At 45.9% G+C, this 24,959-nt stretch overlaps 1 protein-coding gene and 1 pseudogene across 1 annotated transcript in view; one reads left to right on the forward strand and one right to left on the reverse strand.

Annotated features, from left to right (window-relative positions):
- The window catches only part of LOC124550700 (ras-related protein Rab-32-like), a 381,369-nt gene that overhangs the window by 331,760 nt on the left and 24,650 nt on the right, over positions 1–24,959 (reverse strand). The gene's annotated exons all lie outside the window — the stretch shown is intronic.
- On the forward strand, positions 23,313–23,430 carry LOC124551566 (annotated as a pseudogene).

The following is a 24,959-nucleotide window of genomic DNA, read 5'->3' on the forward strand; positions in this document are numbered from 1 at the left end:
GATGAACGAGTCTGCCCATCTCTAGTGCAGTGGCAGAGCAGTGCATGGTCTGATGAATCCAGATATCGTCTTCACTACGCCTATGGAAGGGCGCGAATCCATCGCCTTCCAGGGGAACAGCTCCTTGCCATCTGTGTTGCAGGACGAAGAGAAGCTGGCGGCGGCTCCGTTATGCTCTGGGGAAGAGTCATGTGGGCATCCAGTGGAGCTGGTGCAAGGCTCCATGACGCCCAAGGAGTAGCGAACACTGGTTGCACACCACGTACACCCCATCCTGAGGATTGTGCTTTGGACGGCAGTAGCATTTTCAGCAAGATAATGCGCCATGTCACAAGTTCAGGAGTGTGGTGGAGTTGTTCGAGGAACACAGTGGCGAGTTCCAGTTGATGTGCTGGCCCCCCCCAACTCGCCAGATCTGAGCTCGATCGAAAACATCTGGGATGTGATTGAACGTGGCGTCAGAGCTCATCGCCTCCCTCCCAGGAATTTACGGGAGTTAGGTGACTTGTGTCTGCAGATGTGGTGCCAAATCTCTCCAGCGACCTACCACGGCCTCACTGCTTCCATGCCAATACGCGTCTCCACTGTTATCCGTGCCAACGTTGGACATACCTGATGTTGGGTAGGTGGTCTTAATTTTCTAGCTGGTCAATATATTTCCTCGCATTCCTAGCCATAATGTTACAAAGAGAAGCTGTCCACATAAGGTAGTACGGGAGACTAATGCATTTCAGATGAGTAGATTAGGTAACGAATGAGGGGGTACTGAATGGGCCGGGGAAAGAACAAAATTATGGTTTAAATAAACTCCGCTGAAAGAACGGTAAGTTGATAGAGCGCATCCTGAGGCATTTAGGAATCGTCAGTTTGGTAGCGGAGGTGGGGAGTGAGTGTGCTTGAGACTAAGGATTGCATTGTTGGGTGCCAGGATAGGAGGGTGTGAAGACTGCAATGGGGTGGGAGGGTCAGGACATCCTTTATACGGGAAATTCAGAATACTATTTGCAAAAACACGAGGGCCGTCAAGGACAACATGGGAAGCAATGCGTTTCACCTTCACTTTATTGTCGTCCTTGGCCCCAGTACTGATTTCAGTGTTATCAGTGGCCTTGTTAACAGAAGCCCCGAACCCGCCTAGAACGACTCATCTCTGTCCGGCGTTCATGCGCTACTGTTCGCAAGGCCGTTGATAATACCGAAATCAGTACTGTGGCCAAGGAGAAAAATAAAGCGAAGGTGAAAGGCATTGCTTCCAGTGTTGTCCTTGATGGCCCTCGTGTTTTTGCAGGCAGTATTTTGAGTTTTTTCCCTCTAAAGAATGGTAAATTTAGTGATGGTACCGGATGGCTTACCATAGCTGCTCTTCGCTGTGGAGGTATTTAGAGTACTGGCGGTCTCGAAAGTGTTTAAATGTCGTGTGACTAGGGCCTCCCGTCGGGCAGACCGTTCGCCAGGTGCAAGCCTTTCGATTTACGCCACTTCGACAACTTGGGCGTCGAAGGGGATGAAATAATAATGACTAGGACAGCACAACACCCAGTCCCTGAGCGGAGAAAATCTCCGACCCAGCTGGGAATCGAACCCGGGCCCTTAGCATTGACATTCAGTCACGCTGACCACTCAGATACCGGGGACGGACCTCGAAAGTGTTAATAACCAGGACAAAATTGTTGAGGTTTTCGTGGCCACTTGTAGATGTTCTGCCTTTGGGCTTCTGTCTCGGGTTCTTCTACCGACGTTTAACGACTTTCCTGACGTTCCGTCAGCACCAGTAGCTGTCGTCGTCAAAAGTTCACCCTCCAATCATAATTTAGCATCCCGATACCAATACGAAATAAAATTTTTGCAAGTGAAGTGAGACTTACAAAAACTATAAAAAGATCGTGTGACTATGAAACGCATAAAGACTTATGTGAACAATTTCGAAAATTAATACTGTAAAAACCACAGACAGTGATGAATCTGAAAAATAAATGATATCATTGTACTGGTAAGTGTTCATCTATATATATGGCTGAGCTACACACCTTTCAATAACGGGGACCCAAGCTACAGTCTCAAAACGCAAGCGTCAATAACTAACGTCATTACCTTTGGACCCCATACCTTATTAATGAAAAATGTTTTAAACGATGTAGCTATGTATAGCATTTTTCTTCAACTTTGACTTTTTTTTTCAAAAACTAGGGAGCGTCTAGCAAAAGCCATAAGAATATGACACGTCCTCCCGAAACTTGTTCAAAATCTGTTACCCAAACGTCGGACCCTCGCCTTGTTAAGACTTTGTACCACTGCTGTATATTTATCGGACGTTAGTGTTTCCGGTAATGGTTCGGCTAATCGTCGCAATCACAAGTAACGAGTTTTTCCTGTTATTTATAAGCAATAGATAAAGTTTGTTTATGTTGTGTCTCAAATGCCAATTCCTCTGTTGAGTGTCTCTAATGTGCAGGTTTTCCTGATTTCGCTGCTATTCTGTAGTGTTGCGACTTTTCAGTATGCAACAGCATTACAGTCTTAAGTAAGATCGCGGGCGGCATCACACACAAATGTTGAAGATATTGCCCAGTTTTTTCACAGCCCAATAGCAGGAATATTTGTCTTTCATGCAGTGTAAAGCATTAGTTAACTTTTAATTCTTGACAGAGATCGCAAGAAGAGACGAGTGCAGCTTACGCGTCGCGTTTCGAGGCTATGTTTTGTCTGTAGCCACCCCTAGAGTCTGAAAATGAGTCATGCCGCGGCTTCTAAATATATGGAGAAATGAAAGTCATTTGTAAAGAACTGGGTAACACGCTATAAACTGGTTAAAAACATGGATGACTTTGAAGAACGTGGCTCAATCGTTAGAGTGACTCCAAAAGGGGAAAAAATGATACTATCAATCTTTTTTCGGGAAACCCAGTCTTAACATTGGGTCAAGCACAAACAGAAATCACTTTGAAACAGTTGACAACACAAATTCGACGCATTTGCAGGTTTCTTCCACATGAATACGCGGAAGACTTCGTTTCAAGGATGCCTCGAAGATGGCAAGCAATTATCGACGCTGCGGGTGACTGGACGTATAACTGATTCTTACTTTGCTCATAGACTGAAGTGCCAAATAAACTGGTACACCTGCCTAACATCGCTTAGGGCCCACGCGAGCAACACGACGTGGCATGGACTCGACTAATGTCTGAAGTAGTGCTGGAGGGAATTGACACCATAAACACTGCAGGGCTGTCCGTAAATGTGTCAAGAGTGCGAGGGGGTGGAGCTCTCTTCTGAACAGCACACTGCAAGGCATCCCAGATACGCTCGATAATGTTCATGTCTGGAGAGTTTGATGGTCAGCGGAGTTATTTTCATTCAGAAGGGCTTTCCTTGGGCCACTCTGTAGCAATTCTGGACGTGTGGAGTGTCGCATTGTGCTGCTGGAACTGGTCCAGTCCGTCGGAATGCACAATTGACAAGAATGGATGCAGGTGATCAGACAAGATGCTTATGTACGTCTCAACCGTCAGAGTCTTATCTAGACGTATCAGGAGTCCCGTATCACTCCAATGCACACGCCCCACACCGTTACGCAGCCTCCACCAGGTTGAACAGTCCCCTGCTGACATGCAGGTTCCATGGAATTCATGAGGTTGTCTCCATTCCCGTACACGTCCATCCGCTCGATACAATTTGAAAGGAGACTCCTCCGTCAAGGCAACATGTTTCCTGTCATCAACAGTCCAGTGTCGGTGTTGACGGGCCCAGGCGAGGCGTAAAGCTTTGTAACGTGCAGTTGTCGAGGATACACGAGTGGGTCTTCGACTCCGAAAGCTCATTTCGATGACATTTCTTCGAATGGTTCTCACGCTGACTCTTGCTGATGGCCCAGCATTGAAATCTGCAGCAATTTGCGGAAGGGTTTCACTTCTATCACGTTCAACGATTCTCTTCAGTCGTCGTTTGTCCTGTTCTTACGGGATCTTTTTACGGCCGCAGTGATGTCTGAGATTCGTGTGTTATACTGGATTCCTGATACACTCGTGAAATTATCGTACGGGAAAATCCCCACTTCATCACTGCCTCAGAGATGCTGTGTCCCATCACTCGTGCGCCGACTATAACACCGCGTTCAAACTCACTTAAATCTTGATAACCCGCCATTGTAGCAGCAGTAACCGATGTAAGAACTGCGCCAGACACTTGTCTTATACAGGCGTTTCCGACCTCAGCGCGTGTTCTGCCTGTTTGCATATCCCTGTATTTGAATATGCATGCCTATACCAGGTTCTTCGGCACTTCAGTGTATATGATGTATGTGTTTTAGTTTGTAGTCAAATACGTTCTTCTTCTGATTAACCGGACCACGATTTTAATAGATTGTATATGTGAACATTGCTCTGCAACTTCCTGGCAGATCTAACTGTACTCTTGCTACTGGGCTATCCAGGCATGGACCACGACCCGCCGCCACAGCTGTATTCCCTCCACAGCCTCACCTCCTGTCTTCCAAACCCCACAGAAAATATCCTGCGTACCTTGCGAAACTAGCACCCTGGGAGAGGGAGAGAGGGGGGGAGAGGGAGAGAGGGAGGGGAGAGAGAGAGAGAGAGAGAGAGAGAGAGAGAGAGAGAGAGAGAGAGAGAGAGAGAGAGAGGAGGGGGGGGGGGAAGAGTTTGGATAGTAGCAGAGGGGTAGGCCTGCTACCGGGAGTAGAGCTGTCAGGGTGGGGTGTGAGTCGTACCTGGATGGCTCAACCGTTGACCCACTGGTAGGTACCGGGTTCGAGTCCCAATCCGTGACTTAACGGGGTGAAATTACGAGAAGTGTTCAACGGTTTCAGTATTTGGAGAGGGGGGAAGACAGAGGGGGAGGGGGTGGTGAGACACACTAAATGACCTTACTCTTAATTCTATACTGTTGTAGTGGACGCACAATACAATACAAGGAATAATAAGTTAAACATGAAAGAAGTGAGCTGTTCTCGGTAAGAAAGGATTGAGATGTCAGCGCACGAGGAAACTGAAGATGTAAAACTGGTTGTTCGTAATTTCTGTATGTGCATATCGATCAGGACTTGCAATGTATAGCGTCCCCAGTGAAATAATACGAAAAGACTTAAAAACAGTATTTATAAAGAAGAGACATTTAAAAATTGAATAATATATATGTTTATCGTGTAGCCGTTTCCAGTGCAAAGAAATATAACAATATGATCTAAAGAGACGACAAGATACGCTCTTTTGTTAATTTTTTAGTCGTCTTCTCTTGTCTTGGTTGCGTGTAGACGGACATCTTGTGAGTGCTGGCAAATGTAAGCATATTTGTACTAATTAAGCAGATAACATATTGATTTAATATCATTGTTCACTTTTAATTTGTAAGAGGTGATCCCGATTTCATGTCCGCCTTCCTCGAATTAACCTGCATTCGAGTAATTTAGAGTTCAACAATCGCAGCGGCCGATGCAGCCAACGACGCCATTACGTGGCGATATTAACTTATAAAATTTAGCGGAAGCGAAAAACTCGCGCGCTATTAACATAATATACATTTTTCTCCACAGCCGCCCGACGTTGCAGAAAATACGTAGCTTTAAGATTCCTATTTTCAATACAACAGCCGAGAGCCAGAGCCAGGAGTCCGACTACAATGCAGTGGTTAACGGAGGTAAGAAAAAATACTCTCGCGCGTGTGTGGGCCGCAATTGTAATTAATAACTAAAGATATTTTGCTTTAAAGTGAACTGACTAGCCGAGGAAATTAATATGAAAAGTTTATTCATGTATGTTCAACTTATATGCTCATGTCTTAAGGTTCAGCGCGTCTAACATTCATTAACGTAACAAATAATTTAAGATTAATATTGTTAAAAAGCAGAACTTCACAAAGGCATTTAATCGTAAATCAAAATTGAATGAAATATCATTTTTATTAAGGCCCACCACGTAAGTCGGCAACACTCAAAATAATAATAATAATAATAATAATAATAATAATAACGTATTAAATTACGACGGCCGACGGACGCGAGATTGGCGCCCAACGTGGGGCCCGATCAATATGATTCTATTGTAATGAATTGAATTATGTATGTGTCTAATTGTTGTAAAACATTAATGCCTATATGAATTCTTTTACATGTACAACAACAAAACCACACCCTGAGGAGATCTGGAGAAGAAAAAGTGTAGAAAAGAAAAAGGATTTCGATAAAGAAAAATAACAAAGGTAAGGCCTATTGTGCAAGCATCATGTGTAGCTCTGTGCGGAATATCGAACCCATGTGCACATGAGATACTTTCGATGAAAACATAGTAAGTAAAGTGCAATTTAAATTGTATTTGTGTATTTATGTGTTTATTTCTGGAGGGGATAATTATTCGTGTATGTATCAATGTTAAAGATTTGTCAGTGGCTTAAAGTGAATTTATTATGGGTAGGATAGAACAAGCTAAAGCATCCGTACCAGACGAACAAAATTTTGTTAATATAGAAAATGAGGATCATTTGCAAAACGTAAACGAATCCCAAGCCACCGCCTCGGAGGATAACATAATTTCCGGAGCGGGGGGGAGGGGGGGGGGCGATGATCTGTGGACGGTGAATGACGCTCCAAATGCGAAATCGGATATCACAGATATGAAATCCTTGAGTTCAAGAAAGTTGGTGCTAAGTTTAATTCCTGATTTTGGCAGTGAAAACGTAGCAGTTTACTTTGCATAAGTCCATTCATTGATGTCACATGCAAGAAGATGCTGAGACAATTCTACACACACCCAGTATTAATTGCACAGAAACGTCCCGTAAAGATACTTTGAGTCCATACTGTGCCCTCAGGTAGGCAGCTGTTAAACATTACGTCTACCAACGTTACGATACAAACAACATATAATGAAGTTAGTTGTGGTGAACAGGACAGTTTGGAAATCGTAACAGCATTCATAAATACAACACTAAGAACAAACTTAGCCACCACTATCTACAACTCAGTCTTGGACAGATAGGAGCAAGAAAATAAGCCATAAAAATACTACATCTTTTGTTAAACGTACTGACAAAATGGACAGCATTTTAAAATCGATACGGACTCTGTTACTGGACAGAACCTAGTCATCCACCGATGAATTTCTAAATCGATAATACTTTCTTGTGGTTTGTTTGTTGTTGTACTCTTCAGTCCAGAGACTGGTTAGATGCAACTCTCCATGCTACTCTATCCTGTGCAAGTTTCTTCATCTCCGAGTACGTACTGCAACCTACATCCTTCTGAATCTGCTTAGTATATTCATCTCTTGCTCTAACTCAACGATTTTTATCCTCCACGCTTCCCTCCAATACTAAATTGGTGATCCCTTGATGCCTCAGAACGTATCCTACCAACCGATCGCTTCTTCGAGTCAAGTTGTGCCACAAGTTCCTCATTTCACCAATTCTACTCAGTACCTCCTCATTAGTTACGTGATCTGCCAATCTATTCAGCACTCTTCTGTAGCACCACATTTCGAAAGCTTCTATTACCTTCTCGTCTAAACTGTTTATCGTCCATGTTTCACTGCCATACATAGCTATACTCGATAAAAATACTTTCAGAAACGACTTCCTGACAATTCTATATTCGATGTTAAGAAATTTCTCTTCTTCAGAAGCGCTTTCATTACCACAGCCAGTCTACATTTTATATCTTCTCTATTTCGACCATCATCGGTTATTTTGCTCCCCAAATAGCAAAACTCCTTTACTACTTTAAGTGTCTCATATCTTAATCTAATTCCCTCAGCATCACCTGATTTAATTCTACTACATTCCATTATTCTCGTTTTGCTTTTGTTGATGTTCATCTTCTACCCTCCTTTCAATACACTGTCCATTCCGTTCAACTGCTCTTACAAGCCCTTTGCTGTCTGACAGAATTACAATGTCGTCGACAAATCTCAAAGTTTTTATTTCTTCGCCATGGATTTTAATACCTACTCCAAATTTTTCTTTTGTTTCCTTTACTGTTTGCTCCATATACAGATTGAATAACATCTGGGTTAGGCTACAGCCCTGTATCAATCCCTTCCAAACCACTGCTTTCCTTTTGTGCCCCTCGACTCATAACTGCCATCCGTTTTCTATACAAATTGCAAATAGCGTTTCGGTCCCTGTATTTTACCCCTGCCGCCTTCCGAATTTGGAAGAGTATTCCAGTCAACATTGTCAAAAGCTTGCTCTAAGTCTACAAATGCTAGATACGTAGGTTTGCGTTTCCTTAATCTATCTTCCAACATAAGTCGTAGGGTCAGTATTTCCTCACGTGTTCCAGCATTTCTACGGAATTCAAACTGATCTTCCCCAAGGTCGGCTTCTACTAGTTTGTCCATTCGCCTGTAAAGAATACGTATTAGAATTGTTGCAGCCGTGACTTATTAAACTGATAGTTCGATAATTTTCACATGTGTCAACACCTGCTTTCTTTGGGATTGGGGTTATTATATTCTTCTTGCTCACCAGATGGTAGAGTTTTGTCGTGGCTGGCTCTCCCAAGGCTATCAGTAGTTCTAATGGAATTTTGTCTACTACCGGAGCCTTGTTTCGACTTAAGTCTTTCAGTGCTCTGTCAAATTCCTCATGCAGTATCGTATTTCCCATTTCATCTTCATTTACGTTCTCTTTCATTTCCGTACAATTTCCGTGAAGTACATCGCCGTCGTATAGACCCTGTATACCCCTTCCACCTTTCCGCTTTCCCTACTTTGCTTAGGACTTGTTTTCCACCTGAGCTCTTGATATTCATACACATGGTGTGTCTAATTTTCCTGTATGCGGTATCTATCTTACCCCTAGTGTTATATGCTTCTACATTCTTACATTTGTCCTCTAGCCATTCCTGCTTAGCCATTTTGCACTTATTGTCGATCTCATTTTTGAGACGTTTCTATTCCTTTTCGCCTGCTTCATTTACTGCATTTTTATATTTTCTCCTTTCATCAATTAAATTCAATATTTGTTATCCAAGGATTTGTACTAGCCCTCGTCTTTTTACCTAGTTGATCCTCTTCTGCTTTCAGTATTTCATCTCTCAAAGCTACCCATTCTCCTTCTACTATATTTCTTTCCCCTTTTCTTGTTAATCGTTCCCTAATGATAACTCTGAGAAACTCTACAACCTCTGGTTGTTTCAGTTTATGTACGTCCCATCTCCTTAAATTCCTACCTTTTTGCAGTTTCTTCAGTTTTAATCTACTGTTTATCAGCCCCTCGAAATGTCTTGCAATTTAAAACCTGGTTCCGAAATCTCTGTCTTACCATCATATGAAGTGCTTATTTCAATAGTGGTAAAAGTCCACTTTTGTTCATTCTGAGATACAGACTCCTAAAGTTAAAAGAGCGCTGAAAAATCTGCAATTGAGATACCAGAAATATTCACGTATATATAGCCTACTTAAATACTTCTGGTATCTCAATTGCAGATTTCTCAGCGCTCTTTTAACTTTAGGAGTCTGTATCTCAGAATGAACAAAATGGACTTGTACCACTATTGACATAAGCCTTTCATATAATCTATCTGAAACCTTCCAGTGTCTCGAGGCCTCTTCCACGTATACAGCCTTCTTTCATGATTCTTAAACCAAGTGTTAGCTATGATTAACCTATGCTCTGTGCGAAATTCTGCCAGGCCGATTCCTATTTCATTCCTTACCCTCATTCCATATTTACCTACTACTTTTCCTTCCCTTCCTTTTCCTACTATCGAATTCCAGGCCGCCCAGACAAATATTCGTTTCCCTTAACTAGTTGAATTATTTCTTCCATCTCTTCGTCATCTGCGGAGCTATTTTTTTTTTTTTTTTTTTTTTTTTTTGGTTGGGCTTAAGGGCGCTCAACTGCTGAGGTCATTAGCGCCCAGTCACTGTTGTTAGAGCACATGGAATCTGTTAAAACTCAAGGGGATGGGGGGACACCAGAAGGACCTGACAAAGATGCAGATAAAATAAGTAAAAAGGTTAAATGTCTTTGGACAAGCCAGTTAAAGTCATAAAACGCAGAATACGAGCAGCTGCTCGAGCATCATCAGCTAAAACATCCGGTAAAGTAGATGGCAGGGACAGGACAACACGAAATTGACTAAAACGGGGACACGACAATAAAACATGGCGCACTGTTAATTCCTGACCACAAGGGCACTGCGGGGCCGGGTCACCGGAGAGCAGGTAGCGGTGGCTAAACCGGCAATGCCCAATCCGCAACCTGGTCAGAAGGACCTCCTCGCGCCGAGATGGTCGGGAGGATGTTGTCCAAGCAGTTGGGAGCGGTTTTACTGCCTGGAGCTTGTTTCCTTGGAGGGATGACCAAGCATCCCACCACAACGACACAAGCCTCTTACATACATCCCCACGAACGTCAGATGACGGGACACAGTGGGAGGCTGGCCGAGGCAGGAGGACTGCAGCCTTGGCTGCAGCATCCGCAGCCTCATTCCCAGGCACTCCTACATGTCCGGGAACCCACAGAAAGCTGACAGAACCACCATTATCAGCGAAAGAATGGAGGGACTGCTGTATCCGTTGAATCAAGGGATGGACCGGATAGGGAGCTCCAAGGCTCTGAAGAGCACTGATTGAGTCAGAGCAGAGTACGTACGATGAATGGTGGTGGCGGCGGGCATACTGAACGGCCTGATGGAGAGCAAAAAGCTCGGCCGTAAAGCTCGAACATTGGTCGAGGAGCCGGTATTTAAAGGTGGCGGCCCCGACGACAAAGGCACAGCCGACACCATCGTCAGTTTTGGAGCCATCGGTGTAAATAAAGGTGTGACCGGCAAGGCGAGCACGAAGTTCGACAAACCGTGAGCAATACACTGCAGCCGGAGTACCCTCCTTCGGGAGTGAGCTGAGGTCGAGATAAATATGAACCGGAGCCTGGAGCCAAGGTGGTGTCGGGCTCTAACCCTCTCTGAAGGTGGTAGGGAGGGCGAAATCCAATTGTCGAAGCAGGCGACGGAAGCGGACTCCGGGGGGCAGCAGAGCAGACACATACAACCCGTACTGACGGTCGAGAGAATCGGCGAAGAAGGACTGGTAAGCGGGGTGGTCGGGCATAGACAACAGCCGGCAGGCATACCGACACAATAGTACGTCGCGCCGGTAGGTCAATGGTAATTCGGCAGCTTCAGCATAAAGACTCTCGACAGTACTAGTGTAGAAGGCTCCGGTCGCAAGACGTATCCCCCGATGGTGGATGGAGTTGAGCCGGCGTAAGAGGGATGGCCGAGTGGACGAGTAGATGAAGCTCCCATAATCCAGCTTCGATCGGACTATGGACCGATACAAGCGAAGCAGGACAGTGCGATCCGCTCCCCAAGATGAACCGCTAAGAACTCTTAGGACATTAAGGGAACGTGTACAACGGGCCGCCAAATAAGAGACATGTGGAGACCAACACAGTTTCCTGTCCAACGTGAGCCCTAGAAACTTAGTTGTGTCCACGAATGGGAGAACAACAGGACCGAGATGTAAGGATGGCGGAAGGAACGCTTTATGTCGCCAAAAGTTGATACAAACCGTCGTCTCTTCAGAGAACCGGAAGCCATTTGCCACGCTCCATGAGTAGAGGCTGTCTAGACAACGCTGAAGGCAGCGCTCCAGGAGGCATGTTCTCTGGGCACTGCAGTAGATCGGGAAGTCATCAACAAAGAGAGAGCCTGAGACATTAGGTGGAATGCAATCCATAATTGGATTGATCGCGATGGCAAAAAGGGCTACGCTCAAGACGGAGCTCTGAGGCACTCCGTTCTCCTGGAGGAAGACGTCGGACAATACGGAACCCACACGTACCCTAAACTTTCGATCCGTTAAAAAGGAATCAATAAAAAGGGGCAGGCGACCGCGTAGGCCCCACCTGTGCATAGTGCGGAGGATACCTCCTCTCCAACAGGTATCATAAGCCTTCTCCAAGTCGAAGAACACGGCTACCATTTGGCGCATTCGCAAAAAGTTGTTCATGACGAATGTCGACAAGGTCACAAGGTGGTCAACAGCGGAGCGGCGGCGACGAAAGTCACATTGGACATTAGTAAGTAGTCGTCGAGATTCAAGAATCCAGACTAACCGAGCATTAACCATGCGCTCCATCACCTTACAGACACGGCTTGTAAGAGAAATGGGGCGGTAACTAGAAGGAAGGTGTCTATCCTTCCCGGGTTTGGGTATAGGAACAACAACGGCGTCACGCCAACGCCTGGGGACTTGACCGTCGGTCCAGACGCGATTGTAGGTACGAAGAAGGAAGCTTTTGCCCGCCGGAGAAAGGTGTGCCAGCATCTGAACGTGAATGGCATCTGGCCCCGGAGCAGAGGATCGGGACAGTGCAAGCGCACGTTCGAGTTCCCGCATAGTAAAGGGGGCATTATAAGTTTCTAGATTCAGCGAGTGGAAGGAAGGTCGCCGAGCCTCTTCTGCCTCTTTCCTGGGAAGGAAGGCAGGGTGGTAATGGGCGGAGCTTGAAACCTCCGCGAAAAAGCGGCCAAAGGCGTTGGAGACAGCCACAGGATCAACAAGGACCTCATTACCTGAGGTCAGGCCAGGTACCGAGGAGTGGGCCGTAATGCCCGACAGCCGGCGCAGGCTACCCCAAACGACGGAAGAGGGAGTAAAACTGTTAAAGGAGCTGGTGAAAGAGGCCCAACAAGCTTTTTTGCTGTCTTTGATGATTTTACGGCATTGCGCTCGGAGTCGTTTGTATTCAATACAATTCGCCAACGTAGGATGGCGGCGAAAGGTGCGTAAAGCACGTCGTCGAGCATGGATAGCGTCTCTACAAGCCGCGTTCCACCAGGGGACGGAAACGCGACGTGAAGAAGAAGTAGTACGAGGAATGGAACGTTCGGCAGCATTGATGATAACAGCCGTGAGGTATTCGACCTGACTGTCACAACTGGGAAAATCGTGGTCCAGAAAGGTCGCCAGGGAGGAGTAAAGTCCCCAGTCAGCTTTCAGTATGTTCCAGCTCGAAGGACATGGGGATGGGGTGTGGTGCAGGAGACGAACGACACAGGGGAAGTGGTCGCTCGAATAGGTGTCAGAAACGACATACCACTCGAACCGACGGGCAAGAGTGGTAGAACAGATCGAGAGGTCCAAGTGGGAGTAGGTATGAGTAGAGTCCGAGAGGAAAGTCGGGGCGCCGGTATTGAGGCAGACAAGATTGAGATGGTTGAAGACATCCGCCAAGAGTGAGCCTCTTGGACAGGATGCAGGAGAGCCCCAAAGGGGATGATGGGCATTGAAGTCGCCAAACAATAAGATCGGCGGGGGAAGCTGAACGATCAGGTGCATCATGTCAGCCCGACTAACAGCAGATGACGGTGGAGTGTAGATGGTACAAACTGAAAAAGTAAAAGCAGAAAGAGTAACGCGGACAGCTATTGCTTGGAGTGGGGTGGTCAATGGGATGGGATGGTAATAGACATCGTCCCGAACGAGCAACATGACCCCACCATGAGCTGGGATACCATCCACAGGGGTGAGGTCATACCGCTCCGAGGTATAGTGGGTAAAGGCAATACGGTCAGTCGGGCGCAACTTGGTTTCCTGGAGACCAAGGACGAGCGGACAGTGCAGGCGGAGGAGCAGTTGTAATTCCTCACGATTAGATCGAATACCTCTTATGTTCCAATGAAACAACGCCATCGCTAGTCAAAAAGTTGTGGGAACGAGACGGGGGAAGAGCTGGTCACCTCGACGGCCGTGGAGGGCCAGGTTGCGAGTGAACAACGCTACAACCGACGGGAGGCGGATCCGGTTCCATCGACTCGTCGCCAGCTGCGGCCGCTGTCCCTGATTGTGTAGGAGGGGCCGCATCATTTGCTGACGAAAGGCCGGCGTAGCGCCTGGCAGCAGAGCGTCCCGGCGAAACTGAGGACGGCCGGGAGCAGCGACTCACGGATGAAGCGTCAGACGAAACGCGCCGGGGTGGAGAGGGGGATAGAGACTTCTTCTTGGAGGCCTTCTTGGAAGGCCGAGGAGGCACAAGGATGGTGGGCTGGACCCGAAGAAGGTCCTCACGCGCGGGGTCCATTTTGGAACGCCGGACCTCAGAAGCTGGGGTCCGGAACGTTTCCCCGATGGACGCCTGAGAAGAGGATCGCTTCTCAGGTGGCGTGGGGGGAGGAGGAGGAGGAGGAAGGGTGGCCCCTGGGGCAGAGGGGGTGGGGGCCACGGGGGAGGAGGATTTGGAAGGGAGGGATTTGGGAGGCGGAGGCAGAGGCAGAGCCCCCTGATGGGTGGAGGAGGCAGAGGGGGGACAGGATAGGGGTGAGGATACCGCGGAAGGAGTGGACACAACTGAGGCAAACGAAGTGGTCAATGGCACGGGATGAAGGCGGTCGTATTTCTTCTGGGCCTCAGAATAAGAGAGCCGATCCAAGGTTTTAATTTCTTGTATCTTCTTCTCCTTCTGATAGGCGGGGCAGTCTGAGGATCTAGGCGAGTGGACGCCAGGACAATTAATGCACCGAGGTGGTGGGGTGCATGTATGTTCCTCACGAAGAGGACGTCCACAATCGCCACAAAGGGGCTCAGCCTCACACCGTGACGACATGTGCCCAAAACGCAAACACCTAAAACAGCGCATAGGAGGCGGGACGTAAGGTTGCACGTCGCACCGGTAGCACATCACCTTGACCTTCTCCGGGAGAACGTCCCCCTCGAAGGCGAGGATAAAGGCCCCGGTGTCGATGCGACGGTCTTTGGGGCCGCGCTGGACTCGCCGGACGAAATGCACGCCGCGGCGCTCCAGGTTGGCCCTGAGCTCCTCATCAGATTGCAGCAGGAGGTCACGATGAAAAATAACCCCCTGCATCCTATTTAGTGCCAGATGTGGGACAATGGATACTGGGATGTCCCCTAGGCGGTCGCACGCCTGGAGCGCCGCCGACTGTGTGGCGGAGGTGGTCTTGATAAGAATGGACCCGGATCGCATCTTGCTGAGAGCCTCGATTTCCCCGAAGACGTCCTCAATGTGCTGAACAAAGAACATGGGCTTGGAGGTGGCGAACGTCCCCCCATCGGTTCGAGAACAGACCAAATAGCGGGGGAAGTACTTCGCCCCAAGCCGGCGGGCCTGTCCCTCCTCCCATGGAGTGGCCAAGGGGGAAAGGGCAGGAGAACCAGAACTAGAAACGGTACCTTTTCTTTTGAAAGACTCGGCCGCAGAGCGACCTGATACGTGTTGACGTTTCATCTGCGAAACGTCCGCCCTGATACCACCCACTCCGACCAGGGGCTCTCCCCACGGGCGCCACCCAGCCGCAGCAAGGGCCCCCTGGCAGGATGACCATTGCCGGGAGTCCTGATGCCCCAAGGAGACGGGCATCTACTCCTTGGCCGACGTGGGGAGGGTGCAGCTCAGGTATCGGGTGTACGATCCCTGTGTTGTCAGGGGGCTACAACCTAGAGGGTACATGACGACCCCACCACAACGGGCTGGCTACCGTGCTGGATTTCTGGTGCCATGGAAAGTCCATCATGATCGCTGGTGCAGATGGAGATGCACTATGGGCGTAACTTGGACAACCCATCAGGTGTTTAGGCCCAATTTGAGGAATAGTGGGTATGGGTACAACGCCGGTGCAATGCTGAGTGCCAAGGTCTTAGTGCACTTAGGACCAGTGGTACACCACGTAAGGTGTCCTTCCCCAAAAGGCTCGTACTTCTGTAGAATTTTGAAAAATGGAGGTCAAACCCCAAGGGGGACCATCACATAAAAGGCCGAAACGGTTGAAACTCCTTTTAGTCGCCTCTTACGACAGGCAGGAATACCTCGGGCCTATTCTTACCCCGGACCCGCAGGGGGATCTGCGGAGCTAGTTGGCATATAAACTTGTACTGTTGTGGTAGGCATGTGCTCGTAGTAGCTTATCCGCGTTCCTATTTTTTTCATTCATTATTAAACCTACTCCTGCATTACCCTTATTTAATTTTGAATTTATATCCATGTATTTACCTCATCAGAAGTCCTGTTTCTCCTGCCACCGAGATTCACTAATTCCTACAATACCTAATTTTAATCTATCCATTTTCCTTTTTAAATTTTCTAACCTACCTGCCCGATTAAGGGATTCGACATTCCACGCTCCGATCCGTAGAACGTCAGTTTTGTTTTTCCTGATAACGACGTCCTCCTGAATACTCCCCGCCTGGAGATCCGAATGGGGGACTATTTTACCTCCGTAATACCTTAACCAAGAGGATGCCGTCATTTAACTACACACTAAAGCTGCATACCATCGAGAAAAATTACGGCTGTAGTTTCCCCTTGCTTTCAGCCGTTCGCAGTATCAGCACAGCAAGGCCGTTTTCGTTGATGGTACAAGGACAGATCAGTCAATCATCCAGATTGTTTTGGTAACATTTATTAAATTTTATTATAGGTTAAGGTTAAAGTAAAATGCAAATCATTTTAAATGTCCGACTTGGAGCCAAGTATTATTCATGGAACGCGCAAATAGCTGAAATTTATGTCGCCCTTTTCCAAAGACCTCCCACGGTCTTCTATTTACGTCTACTAATAACCTGCTGGAACCTTGGAATGAACAGCAGCATCGTGTGACGTCACGCAGGGCTCGGGTAGGATGGTGCTGTATTTTGAGGCCGAGCGACTGCAGAAACTGATACGTTACGACACACACACACACACACACACACACACACACACAGGGAGAGGGGGGGGGGAGAGAGAGAGAGAGAGAGAGAGAGAGAGAGAGAGAGAGAGAGAGAGAGAGAGAGAGAGAGAGAGATGGGGGGGGGGGGGGGGGGACGCAGACCGAAAACGCTTCAGACACAATGAAAACAATACAATACAAGATGAGTGTGTGAAATACGTAATAGGAAGAGAAGCAGTTGTGACGTGGCGCTTGCTAATGGAACACTTTCATACGCTCTGATGGTAATGGAGAATACCAAACTATTTATCAGCCACTGTTAGACTGGGGGAATTTAATAACAGCGAGGGACACAAACTGGAACCAAATACGAGGGTGAGTCAAATGAAAACCCTAAATATTTGGTTCAAAAAGGTTCAAAAGGCTCTGAGCACTATGGGACTTAACATCGGTGGTCATCAGTCCCCTAGAACTTAGAACTGCTTAAACCTAACTAACATAAGGGTAGTACCCGTGGTCTAGGGCTCAGCCGGCACGGTAGCTCAGCGTGTTCGGTCAGAGGGTTAGCAGCCCTCTGTAATAAAAAAACTGAGTTAATCGATCAACAACGAACTTAAACGGATGTCTTACGACGTCCGCCCCGAGCAGATGCAATGAACAAAAGCGAACAAGATGAGATTAAAAAAGGGGTAGCGTCTTTGATTCATAATCAAAACGTCTTCGGTCCCGGGTTCGATCCCCACCACTGGCTAAATTTTGATAAATAATCAGCATTGGCGGCCGAAGACTTCCGGCATAAGAAGTCAGCCTCATTCTGCCAACGGCCTTGTCAAAGAGGGCGGAGGAGCGAATAGAGGTTCAGGCCACTCTTGTCCTAGAGGTGGGAAATTGCCCCTAAAGGCGGAAGAATCAGCAATGATCAACGACATGAGGATGCAGAAGGCAATGGAAACCACTGCATTAAAGACACGTAACGTGTATCCACAGGACATGTGGCCTGTAATTGAAGAAGTGTCATGATGATCTCTCCATTGGCAAAAGATACCAGATTAGTCCCCCATTCGGATCTCCGGGAGGGGACTGCCAAGGGGGAGGTTACCATGAGAAAAAGATTGAATAATCAACGAAAGGATAACGTTCTACGAGTCGGGGCGTGGAATGTCAGAAGCTTGAACGTGGTAGGGAAACTAGAAAATCTGAAAAGGGAAATGCAAAGCCTCAATCTAGATATAGTAGGGGTCAGCGAAGTGAAGTGGAAGGAACACAAGGATTTCTGGTCAGATGAGTATCGGGTAATATCAACAGCAGCAGAAAATGGTATAACAGGTGTAGGATTCGTTATGAATAGGAAGGTAGGGCAGGGGGTGTGTTACTGTGAACAGTTCAGTGACCGGGTTGTTCTAATCAGAATCGACAGCAGACCAACACCGACAACGATAGTTCAGATATACATGCCGATGTCGCAAGCTGAAGATGAACAGATAGAGAAAGTGTATGAGGATATTGAAAGGGTAATGCAGTATGTAAAGGGGGACGAAAATCTAATGGTCATGGGCGACTGGAATGCAGTTGTAGGGGAAGGAGTAGAAGAAAAGGTTACAGGAGAATATGGGCTTGGGACAAGGAATGAAAGAGGAGAAAGACTAATTGAGTTCTGTAACAAGTTTCAGCTAGTAATAGCGAATACCCTGTTCAAGAATCACAAGAGGAGGAGGTATACTTGGAAAAGGCCGGGAGATACGGGAAGATTTCAATTAGATTACATCATGGTCAGACAGAGATTCCGAAATCAGATACTGGATTTAAGGCGTACCCAGGAGCAGATATAGACTCATATCACAATATAGTAGTGATGAAGAGTAGGCTGAAGTTCAAGACATTAATCAGGAAGAATCAATACGCAAAGAAGTGGGATACGGAAGTGCTAAGGAATGACGAGATACGTTTGAAGTTCTCTAACGCTATAGATACAGCAATAAGGAATAGCGCAGTAGGCAGTACAGTTGAAGAGGAATGGACATCTCTAAAAAGGGCCATCACAGAAGTTGGGAAGGAAAACATAGGTACAAAGAAGGTAGCTGCGAAGAAACCATGGGTAACAGAAGAAATACTTCAGTTGATTGATGAAAGGAGAAAGTACAAACATGTTCCGGGAAAATCAGGAATACGGAAATACAAGTCGATGAGGAATGAAATAAATAGGAAGTGCAGAGAAGCTAAGACGAAATGGCTGCAGGAAAAATGTGAAGACATCGAAAAAGATATGATTGTCGGAAGGACAGACTCAGCATACAGGAAAGTCAAAACAACCTTTGGTGACATTAAAAGCAGCGGTGGTAACATTAAGAGTGCAACGGGAATTCCACTGTTAAATGCAGAGGAGAGAGCAGATAGGTGGAAAGAATACATTGAAAGCCTCTATGAGGGTGAAGATTTGTCTGATGTGATAGAAGAAGAAACAAGAGTCGATTTAGAAGAGATAGGGGATCCAGTATTAGAATCGGAATTCAAAAGAGCTTTTGGAGGACTTACGGCCAAATAAGGCAGAAGGGATAGATAACATTCCATCAGAATTTCTAAAATCATTGGGGGAAGTGGCAACAAGACCTGACAAGTGTGAGAATTATCGCACAATCAGCTTAACAGCTCATGCATCGGAAGCTGCTTACAAGAATAATATACAGAAGAATGGAAAAGAAAATTGAGAATGCGCTAGGTGACGATCAGTTTGGCTTTAGGAAAAGTAAAGGGACGAGAGGCAATTCTGACGTTACGGATAATAATGGAAGCAAGGCCAAAGAAAAATCAGGACACTTTCATAGGATTTGTCGACCTGGAAAAAGCGTTCGACAATATAAAATGGTGCAAGCTGTTCGAGATTCTGAAAAAAGTAGGGATAAGCTACAGGGAGAGACGGGTCATATACAATATGTACAACAACCAAGAGGGAATAATGAGAGTGGACGATCAAGAACGAAGTGCTCGTATTAAGAAGGGTGTAAGACAAGGCTGTAGCCTTTTGCCCCTACTCTTCAATCTGTACATCGAGAAAGCAATGATGGAAATAAAAGAAAGGTTCAGGAGTGGAATTAAAATACAAGGTGAAAGGATATCAATGATACCATTCGCTGATGACATTGCTATCCTGAGTGAAAGTGAAGAAGAATTAAATGATCTGCTGAACGGAATGAACAGTCTAATGAGTACACAGTATGGTTTGAGAGTAAATCGGAGAAAGACGAAGGTAATGAGAAGTAGTAGAAATGAGAACAGCGAGAAGCTTAACATCAGGATTGATGGTCACGAAGTCAATGAAGTTAAGGAATTCTGCTACCTAGGCAGTAAAATAACCAATGACGGACGGAGCAAGGAGGACATCAAAAGCAGACTCGCTATGGCAAAAAAGGCATTTCTGGCCAAGAGAAGTCTACTAATATCAAATACCGGCCTTAATTTGAGGAAGAAATTCCTGAGGATGTACGTCTGGAGTACAGCATTGTATGATAGTGAAACATGGACTGTGGGAAAACCGGAACAGAAGAGAATCGAAGCATTTGAGATGTGGTGCTATAGAAGAATGTTGAAAATTAGGTGGACTGATAAGGTAAGGAATGAGGAGGTTCTACGCAGAATCGGAGAGGAAAGGAATATGTGGAAAACACTGATAAGGAGAAGGGACAGGATGATAGGACATCTGCTAAGGCATGAGGGAATGACTTCCATGGTACTAGAGGGAGCTGTAGAGGCCAAAAACTGTAGAGGAAGACAGAGATTGGAATACGTCAAGCAAATAATTGAGGACGTAGGTTGCAAATGCTACTCTGAGATGAAGAGGTTAGCACAGGAAAGGAATTCGTGGCGGGCCGCATCAAACCAGTCAGTTGACTGATGACAAAAAAAAACCTAAGGACATCACGAACATCCATGCCCTAGGCAGGATTCGAACCTGCGACCGTAGCGGTCACGCGGTTCCAGACTGAAGCGCCTAGCACCGCACGGCCACACCGGCCGGCTCTTAAATGTTTTTTAAATATTATTTATTGTGCAGAAGTGGTACAAAGCTTTATCACTTTTCAACATATTCTCTCCCACCCACAATGCAAGTCCAACGCTTACAAAGTGCATAAATTCCTTTAGAATAAAATTCTTTTGGTAGTCCGCGCAACCACTTATGCACCGCATGGCGTACCTCTTCATCAGAACGGAACTTCTTTCCTCCCATTGCGTCTTTGAGTGGTCCAATCATATGGAAATCACTTGGGGCAAGGTCTGGTGAGTATGGTGGATGAGGAAGACACTCAAAATGTAGGTCTGTGATTGTTGCAACTGTTGTACGGGCAGTGTGGGACCTTGCGTTGTAATGATGAAAAAGGACACCTGCTGACAGCAATCCACGTCGCTCTGATTTGATTGCAGGCCACAGATGATTTTTTTAGGAGAACTATGTATGATGCACTGGTGACTGTGGTCCCTCTAGGCAGGTAATGCTCCAAAATGACGCCGTTTTCGTCCCAAAAGAGTCAGCATAACCTTCCCTGCTGATGTTTCTGTTCGAAACTTCTTTGGTTTTGTTGATGAGGACTGGCGCCATTCCTTGCTCGCTCTTTTCGTTTCCGTTTGGTGGATGTGAACCCAGGTTTCGTCTCCAGTAACGATTCTTGCAAGGAAGCCATCACCTTCTGGTTTAAAGCGCCGAAGAAGTTCTTCACAAGCATCAACACATCGTTCTCTCATTTCAGTGGTCAGCTGCCGTGGCACCCATCTTGCAGACACTTGGTGAAACTGGAGTGCATCATGCACAATGTGGTGTGCTGACCCATGACTAATCTGTGAAAATGCTGCAATGTCATTCAGTGTCACTCGGCGGTTTTCCTTCACTATGGCTTCAACTGCTGCAATGTATTGTGGAGTCACAACTCGTTGTGCCTGACCTGGACAAGGAGCATCTTCCACTGAAGTAACACCATTTGCGAATTTCCTACTCCATTCGCAGACTTGCTGCTATGACAAACATGCATCACCGTACTGAACCTTCATTCGTCGATGAATTTCAATAGGTTTCACACCTTCACTACGCAAAAACCGAATAACAGAACGCTGTTCTTCCCTGGTGCAAGTCGCAAGTGGGGCGGCCATCTTTATACTGATACTGTGACGGTATGTGTGCATCTGCACTATGCTACTACCTACAGGCCATTCTGCACGCTGTTTGTAGCACGCTTACCAACTTACAGGATAACGGCGCGAAATTTCGATTTGTTATTACAAATGTATGGTTTTCATTTGACTCACACTCTTAACTCAAAGAGAATGATGGCCCATCAATAAGTCGTAGCCCAGTGGTTCCGTACCTTTCTTAGACCATTACCCCTGAGTGCAATCACACATTAACAAGTGCCACCGCCCTCCCTAGACCCACCTCTCCCCCCCCCCCTCTTCCATCTGCATCACCACCAACATGAGCACCATATTTAACTGTGGAATCCAAGACTTTTCTTGGAACGCTTATTTCTAAAATGATGAAAGATGAATGATATTTAGTGTGTGTGTGTGTGTGTGTGTGTGTGTGTGACGAAGGAATTCGGGTGCATCGCAAGTGCTGCCCACAACTCCTTATAAAAGGAAACTAACCATCCACACTGAGGGACCACACTTGTTACAAAACATGCCTCCCTTGCATTACTCCCCTCCATTGAAGCACATGCTTGACCTGCACACTCCAACCCCACTTAAAATCGGACAAGTTCAAAAGTGTGCACTATACTCCAATACTCACTGTTCGTAAATCACTTCATTGGTTGGTTGGTTGGTTGGTTGGTTTAAAGATGAAAGGGAACAAACTGCAAAGGTCATCGGTCCCTTGTTTCATAAACACACAGAGCATATTTAAACAATCCACCAGTCAGGCTGAGCACTAAAGAAAAAAACGGGGGAATCACTTCATTGCTGCACTCCTTGCTTCTGGACTTGCAAAAATTGGAGGACTTCAACCTGTTAATGCTATGTGTCTGACCACTCTAAAAATAATAATAAAACTGTGTACAGTTCTATAGTAGCCCTCGTGTATTTACTGCTGTGTCGTCAATTCATTTACCTGTCTCTAAGTGAGTAATGAAGCAATTTCTAAACTTTTTCAGGTACTATCTACAACTTGGAGAAGACATTTTCTTGAGATATTTAGCATTTGTTACGTATGTGTCTCCCTTTTACTATCAGTGATGTATGGGCCAAAGTACAACATGGGTGTAGTGGGTGGACTATGTGAGGAACCTATAACCTCCATCACATTAATGCTATTAATTGAGAAAAAGTAGTAGTTGATAACTTATACAGTCAGTATTAGACTCGTACAAAATTGTGATAATAGTAATGATCTTTTGAAGACATTTAGTTTTGTGGCAAACAGAATCAAATTGTTTTGTTTTTACCCCTCAAATTTCATTTTACCCCTCAGGGGCTAATTACTCCCAGTTTGAGAACCACTGGATTTGATTCTCAATTGTGTGACAATACTTCCTGTGAACTAACTCCACCCAAGTGCTAAAATACATGGATGTGGGCTAGAAGGCTATCAGATTTGTACTCTAAACTGAGAGATATTCACTCACTGTTGCACAACACAAAGTGCACATATCCATACTTCATTCTTCATTGAAGTTGTAAATATCTTTAAGTATCAGAGATATATGGCAACGGCCTTGCCGCAATGGATACACCGGTTCCCGTGAGATCGCCGAAGTTAAGCGCTGTCGGGCGTGGTCGGCACTTGGATGGGTGACCATCCAGGCCGCCATGCGCTGTTGCCATTTTTTCGGGGTGCACTCAGCCTCGTGATGCCAATTGAGGAACTACTCGACCGAATACTAGCGGCTGCGGTCAAGAATACCATCATAACGACCGGGAGAGCGGTGTGCTGACCCCACGCCCCTCCTATCCGCATCCTCCATGAGGATGACCCGGCGGTCGGATGGTCCCGGTAGGCCACTCGTGGCCTGAAGATTAAGTGCTTTTTTTATCAGAGATATAAATTTGGCGAATCGCCTACAACTTTCATGGTAAATATTGTGGGAATGCAAAGTGCTACTGACTTGCGGTTTTCACAGAGTGGATTCATAGTCAGGGACTCATTTTGGCCAAGACACAGTTTGTAATAACAAAGTTCAAAAAATGGTTGAAATGGCTCTAAGCACTATGGGACTTAACAGCTGAGGTCATGAGTCCCCTAGACTTACAACTACTTAAACCTAAAAAACCTAAGGGCATCACACACATCCATGCCCGAGGCAGGATTCGAACCTGCGACCGTAGCAGCAGCGGCTCGGTTCCGGACTGAAGCTAGAACCGCTAGGCCACAGCGGCTGGCAATAAAGTAGATAAGACATTTATGTGATTATTACAACATTCATTAGTTAGTTAATATGAATGATGGTGTGAATGGATGGTAAGATATTAAGTGAATCTTTTTATGTCTATAAACTGAGTATACGCTAGCTTGAGAAATGTGGTTGTACAGAGAAAGTGAATTAAATGCTCAGGGGAATATTGCAATGCACACCTAGCCAGTTCATGAGACTGGGAAAACAAACATTTTACGATAATTCTGTTATTTGAAGAGGGAGTTATTTTGATATTTGTGGAGTTTCTTAATTCGTTCATTTAGTAATCTCTTTATAAAAGCTGTCGAGTTGTCATTGTAAAAGACGCGGTTTAATACTAATTCTGGATTGGCTGTGAGGTTTATCAGCCAATTAGAGAGCAGTACGTTCGCACGTATTTTGTGGGCTAAAGAAGCGCTTTGTGAAATCTGAGAGTGCTGTTCGGAGCTCAGCCATCATGTTGGTATGCAGATATAAGGAGCTCTGAATAGATGCGACAATTTTGCAAAACAATGGTTACAATTTGACCGTGTAGTGCTGCAAAGTGGATGCGAATGCTCGAGAAAAACGAAGACGTGAAATTTCGATTTTAATTTGTGAACTGCGACTTTTGAACAACTGGAACCCGCATAGCATGTTACACAACGCGTGACCGCAAACTGAACATTCGTTGTGGTCAGATTGTGTAATATTTGAGCGAGCAATATGTCTCAATTCATTAATCCTCTTGCTAACAGGTTTGGTTAATTATCATAAGCTGTCTATGATGAGTGACTGCGTGTAAGTATGCCCAAATTATAACGTCAGATCAGGTCGGACTTACCGGTATTTTATGTTAAACAAGTGACAATACGCCCAAGTTTTCAGTCACAAACTAACTTTCAATCAATCGCTCAGTAAACCTCATACTGAAGAACATTTGTTGCAGCCACTGGATTCGCATAACACTAATGGATCTA

This window comes from Schistocerca americana, chromosome 9 (genome assembly GCF_021461395.2).
Source record: "Schistocerca americana isolate TAMUIC-IGC-003095 chromosome 9, iqSchAmer2.1, whole genome shotgun sequence".
Classification (NCBI taxonomy): Eukaryota; Metazoa; Arthropoda; class Insecta; order Orthoptera; family Acrididae; genus Schistocerca; species Schistocerca americana.